This window comes from Neolamprologus multifasciatus, chromosome 20 (genome assembly GCF_963576455.1).
Source record: "Neolamprologus multifasciatus chromosome 20, fNeoMul1.2, whole genome shotgun sequence".
Taxonomy (NCBI): domain Eukaryota; kingdom Metazoa; phylum Chordata; class Actinopteri; order Cichliformes; family Cichlidae; genus Neolamprologus; species Neolamprologus multifasciatus.
In genome coordinates, this window is record NC_140458.1 from 11,153,167 (window position 1) to 11,159,733 (window position 6,567).

Sequence of the window (6,567 nt, forward strand, 5' to 3'; positions counted from 1 at the left end):
TCAGTCCAGCACCGTCGACTCTCCCAGGGACTTTTTTTTAAACTCAAGCCCTCCTTCTTCCCTTGCCCTGCTTGGCCTGGCCTGGCCTGGCTAGGAGATGCACCTACACTTTCACATTACAAAGGAGGCTGCATGAAGCAGAGCACAGGTCAGTCACATGCCACTGTGTCAGGGCATTATGAAATGCCTGTTTTAGAGTGACTCATATTTCTGTCTTGTGAACAAACTTAAAGAAAGTATCAATTAATATCAGGATATACACCAAAAATGTTTTAATAGGAACATATATGATGATGTTGGTCACATGGGAAATGACTACACACAAACTATAGCATCAACTGAATTAAACAGATCAAAAGGGGGGGGAGGGGGGTCTCATTTTGATGGTTAAGGAGGTTGGAAACATCCTGGTACATATCGACAATACAGCAATCCCTTCTTCAAAAAACTGATTTCTATTCGCACAAAAAAACATATTTTTTCAGTAAAGGGGCTCTGCATGTGCATTAGTGACTAATTGATGCCCACTGGTTGTTTTTATTTGTATCATAAGATTTTTGGAGAGGAGGTAAATAGAGAGTTGATTCTGTCAGCACGCAAGGTGCAATCAAAACGTTCTGGGAATAATCCCATAAAGTCATAAAGCGTTCCACATTTAATTTTCTCTGATCATATTGTCGTGATTTAGTGAGCACTTTGACAGTAAAGTTTCACCAGACTGCTATATTTATTTGAAAAATAAATACAATACAACATATACAATATTAAGAATGCGTCTAACCTTTGCAAAAGAGAACAGAATACATGTTTTTGTTTTCTGAGTAATGAACCGCTACTTGCAGTTAAACTCTCAGTTTATGGCAACTCAATAGTGGGTCAGCGGGGTTGTTTGGGTCAGTTTAGCCTTTTGGATTATAGATTAAACTGCAGACTTTAGACAACCTTTAGGTGTTGAGCTGACCAATCAGCCGCTATGTCACGCTCTCATTACTGTCAGACATTCTGAGAGGCTTCTCTCTTCGGACAAAGACAAGTAACAAGTGGCTATCCAGTTAAATGGATAATTCTTCTGGCCTTAGTTAGGGCAAAAGGTTCTGCAATCAAGAGTTAGCTGATCTTGAGGCAACAGTTCATGCAAAAATCCAATATATACCAGATTTACAGCATTTCCTGTGAAGCTGAAATAAAATAGAGATGAAAGATCTGCATGATCTTTACTAGATCTCTCTGGTGGATAGACCCAGATTAGTGAGCTTCAAAAGGAGTCTGTCATGAGCAAAGGACCAGTAATTCCAGGGTCATGACCTTCTAGAGAGCCCCTCTTCATTCCACACAGAGAAAAGAAAGATCTGAAACTGACTTCTTACCTGGACCTGTGTGAGCAGTGAGCAGTTTCGTATATTGGAATTGCACTCGAGGAAGAAAACTGATGCAGCAGAAGTATTCACAGAAGCATTCATTGTACTATAAAGTTTGATTTTCATAGTACAGCTGATACCTAGGAAAGCAGATGCTTGTTTAAAATGATTTTTAAAATGTAGTCGTCAAGTTTAACAGGACGGGACAAACCAGCAATAAAGCTAATGAGTCCAACAACAAAAACATTTCAGGAATTTAACGGTCCAGCTGAACCAATAATCAGCAGTGTTTAACACAAGAAGGAGTACACAGTGCCACTCCACACTAACTCTGTCCACTGTGGTGTCAAGTCAATGTTGCTGTGTCACACAGAGAAAGATGTGGTGGAGCTTCATTGGTTACTTGGAAAATAACTCTGAGTCTCTTATATTACATCTTCTAAATAACCCTCAAATCATAGACAACAAACTCCAGTGATAAAACTATAAATATCAAGTGTTTATGCAATGGCAGAAGAAGCAACACTGGTGGTTTAGAGAAATTACTGCCACCATTTACAGCATCCAACAAGTGCTGAGTATGTATAACCTCCAAACACGAACGCAGAAGAGAGCCGTGTAGCAATCATTTGACATTTATCAGTGTTGCATTGATATAGCTCTCTTTAAACTGATGTTACAGGAATAGCGCTGATTTCCAGCACAACTTCAGTTACAGATCTGTTTCAAAGTACAGCAGGAATACTGAGCCCAGTTCAGCCCTACACATGCCTTTTCTCTGGTGCTCTGACTGTATATAGCCTCCTGCCGTCTCCCAGCCCACACAATAGGCCTCTGTGTGCACGGCCCGCGGAATGCTGCGAGATGGCAGGGCAGTGGGATAGCTACATGGTGAGGATGGGGGTTGGAGGGTGAGGAAGGGTGTGGGTGCTCGGAGGATGAAAACTGGGAGGGGTTGGTTTTGAGGTAGGGGAAAGGGAAGGGGAAGAGATGGTAAGGAAGGCGGAAGGTGGTGGTGATGGGGGGCTGATCTTTCAGTACTGTACGGGTGCACTGAGGCTCCTGGGGTCTAGAGGGTGTCTAGGTTTCGGCACAGTGACCGTAAGAGAGGGGGTGGATGTAGCCCTGTGTACAGGCAAAGTGGTGATAATTAGCACCCACCTGGGGCAGAAGAGAGTATGAACAGGCCCTATTCACAACATATCTTGTCCCTCATTTAGTTGTGAAGAACACATAAGATAGTAGTGGCTGCAAGAAACTCCACTTTAATGTTTCTGCCATTGTTGAGACTAAAGGATGCCAAATTTCAAATTACAGGGCTATAACGCTCATTACATACCTGATTTTGTCTTGTTGGGGTGGAATGTGTAGCTTTACCTGAGGCCGGTGCCATAGAAAGGGTCATGTTTCTACTAACAAAGATTTGCTGTGCACTGGCCACTTTGGGTCAATTAAGATCCAACCTATCAGCCTCAGACTTGACTCAGTTTTTAATAGTTCAAGTTCTTTGTAGCTGACCAGTTGTGTGCTTATGCACCAACTCTTGAATACTGAGATGTTCACATGCCCAGTGTGCATTATAATTTACCAGTGCACTTCATAAAGACCTTAATGTATAGCATTTAGGTTTACCTGTGAGTTAAAGTTACCACAATAATCTTTATCTTGTTTTTACTTCATCTGAGACTTACAGACAGGGTTTTAGTCTGTGCACACTGAACCAAAGTTTCAACCTTTGTCATCAGTTAGTAGAGAGAATAAGAAATTCAGTCAGAAATTTTAGAGAGGAATGAGGAAATTCTGCGATTCATGAAATCTGTAAAAATGTCTATAGAAACAGCAATACGTCCTCACAAATCACTGGAGTCTAACATCTAGGCCAGTGGTATCAAACCTGCAACTTTTTTACCCGTCGTTAATGGTTCCCTTTGATATTGACAAAAAACTAGATGACTGAAAATTGCGGTCTTAATTTTGTTGAACCTCATTAGTGGTGGTTAGCATGGAAGGACAGACCTACATGGCTCATATCAAGTCCCTCCAGCTGTGTACTCCTAATCTAAATAAATGAATAAAGTCATTAAGAATTGAACATGAACAAACTTGGCAGTTTTTACCACTTGCTGGCTTACTGATATGCCAGATCAGCTGCTGGACTTTGGTTGAATCTCTTGTTTACTTTTTACTATATTCAAAGCTAGTAAGCTACTAATAATTTTATTTCATATCAGTATAGACATCCATTAAAGTGATTCATTTGTACAATGAACTAGTGACAAATGAACATATGGACATATGAACTTCTGTATGTTGCTATAGTAATTCAATTCAATTTAATTTATATAGGGCCACTTCACAACGACAGTCACCTCAAAGCACTTTGTAAAGGCCCTATGATAATACAGGGAAAACCCCAACAAACAGACAACCCCTGTGAGCAAGCACTTTGTGACTGTAGGAAGGAAAACTCTGTTTCTCCAGGAAGAAAGCTCCAGCAGAACGAGGCTTTGGTAGAGGCAGCCATCAGCCACAACTTGAGGGTGAGGAGAGGAAGACAGGACAAATGTAGACTGTGGAAAAGAGCCAGAGTTTAATAATAACAGTGAGAGAAAATATGTAAGTGAAGAAGAAACGGTCAGTACATCAGGGAGGGTACAGTGTCATAATAAGCTTTGTCAAAAAGTATGCTTATTATTATTAAAGGTTAGAGCTCAAGGTGAACAGTTATAGTTACAGATTTAAAAGACAGGCTCTGATTTCTTCAAGTCTGATTGAATAATGCTGTAATCAAACATCCTACCCATACTGGACTTTTAGTAATCTCTTCTTAATGTGATGCGGCCAATAAGCTAACAAGAGGCTGAATTAAATAAAATCCTCACTTTGCATTACTATTCCAACAGCGTAGCTTGATAAGGACACAGACCCCAGAGAAACACAAAAAAAGAATTTCAAATTAAAAGGATAGTCAGTTTTGATTATAGCCACCAGATAAATCTGATCAAGCCTCAGTTAAACATAAGCTGGTAATTTTTTGACCAGACCAAAGACTGCGATTGATTTTGGTCACCACAGAGAGAAAGAATATTACAATGAAAGAAAAAAAACAGTTTCAACTTAGATATCTTTTTAATGAGTATTAAAAACTGATTATCTCTTATTTTTAAATATAGTGAAACCATATTAAAATATGCAACATTAAGAAACAACTGCTCACTACAACATCCCGGGGTGTTACTGCTGCCACTTTGGGGGCAATATTATGACAGACAGACGAGCAACAGATATGACAAGACATCCTATGATACTGGATTGGATGGTTAGGATAAGTCTCCAAGAAATGAATGTATTATAATTCAGTTTTATGCCCTCTATGTGTGTGTGTGTGTGTGTGTGTTTGTGTGTGTGTCGCTATGTGGGTAAGACTCAATTTAGAGAAGAGATGGAATTCCTGGGTGGCACAGGGATAATGACCCTTATCCTTTCATTTGAGAGATGCATTAAACGATGCATTAAATCTCTACAAGGTTTCAATAGTTTCTAATGAGGAGCTTTATTTCACAATGTGCTATACCTATTTAATACCTCTTCCTAATATCATATTATTGCCATGCAGGCGGTGTAGGAGGCTTTGAGTTTAACAGAAACTGGAAATGGATTAAATTAAGGCGTTTTACATCCTTTGTTTCTGGGGTAATATTTGAACAAGAGTGGTGTGTGGTAGCATGAGTAAAATGTGTTTCAGGGCTTGGAAGGTTTTGAGTGATTCAGGAAAATAAGCATGCCCCAATCCAGTGAAAATGGCAGTGTAATTGGTAATGTGGTGAGGACAGGCTCATAATGAGGATAAGTAATGTTTCCCAGGGCTTTAAATTAGCCTTGAACTAATAGATATCTCCTACCCTGTTAATTACCACACTTTTTTGTATGAACTACCTCTACACAATTCACTTTGACGAAGCAGCTATAACCAACATCTTTCTCCAGCTTTTTCTATGTTCTTATATAGCAGCCTTTATTCTATATTTGTTGTTTTGATCCAGAATATCCTAACAATTGCTCCAATCACATTTCACCTTTTTTCCTCCCTAAGGTACTTAAAAACGTCTGTCCAAAGTGGCCTCTATTCCAAGGCTTTAGCCAGACCTCCAGATTACTAAGATGGAATCAAAGCTCCAGAGCCGGTATGTTTCTTTTCCTGTGTGAGGTGGAGGGGGAAAGAGGTTAAGTTTGTGCAGGCTTGGTGAGTGCAGTGAGGGGGGTTTTCTCACACAACACGGAGGATGAAGGGACAAAGGTGGCATTCATTGGCCCAGGAATGGAAAACATTTTCTGCTGAAAACAGAGAAGCTACAACCGGCAGAGGTAGCACAGAGGGACCATGGGTTAGCATATACTTCTTTGGAGAACTGATATGGCTGGAAATGCGAAGGAAAAGGCCATTCCTAGCAAGGCCTTGTTTATTTGGTAATAAAGATAATATCTTGTCCCTTTAGTCTACAATTAAAGTGTTACTGCACAGTTTGAAAGCGTGAGAAAGACTGTATTTCAATGATTTGATTGCCTTAATAATAAATAGATAAATATGAATAGATAAAAATAGAAAATATACATATTTTGATGTGATGTCTGCAATTCAGAAGAATCCTCCACTACGATGAGAAATAGTTTTACTAAGGAGTAAAAGTTTTGGTGATACTCTTCAGTGAACATCTCACATAGCAGCTGAGATCAAAGACAGGAAGCCAAGTCCAAAACTCAAAAAATAAGAAGGGATCTTTTTAAAGTGTCTTTGAAGCACCAGGAAACATGCTGAGAAAACCCTCTGGAGAGGAAAGATCTCACTGTGATGTGTACTCATTAAACTACAGAGTTAGAGAGGGGAAACTAACCTGAGTAGAAGGTCCTGGAGTGAGTACGCCACCTAGCGGACAGGACCGTAAGATTTCAGTCGATGAGCGTGGGAAACTCACCAGGTGGTGTCACTATGTCACAACACTAGAAAATACCGTAGCGACAACCTGACTGCAACCTTACAGGAAGTATGCAACAGACAAACACAACACAGTTGGTCATTTACATCAGTCCATATTTTCATGTCATGACTAATAGAAGAACCAGTTGTCCTACTGACGCATTTATAATGAAACATTGCCTATATTCTTCATATAAAATGTGGAAAACGCTGTTATTATTATTATTGTTGTTG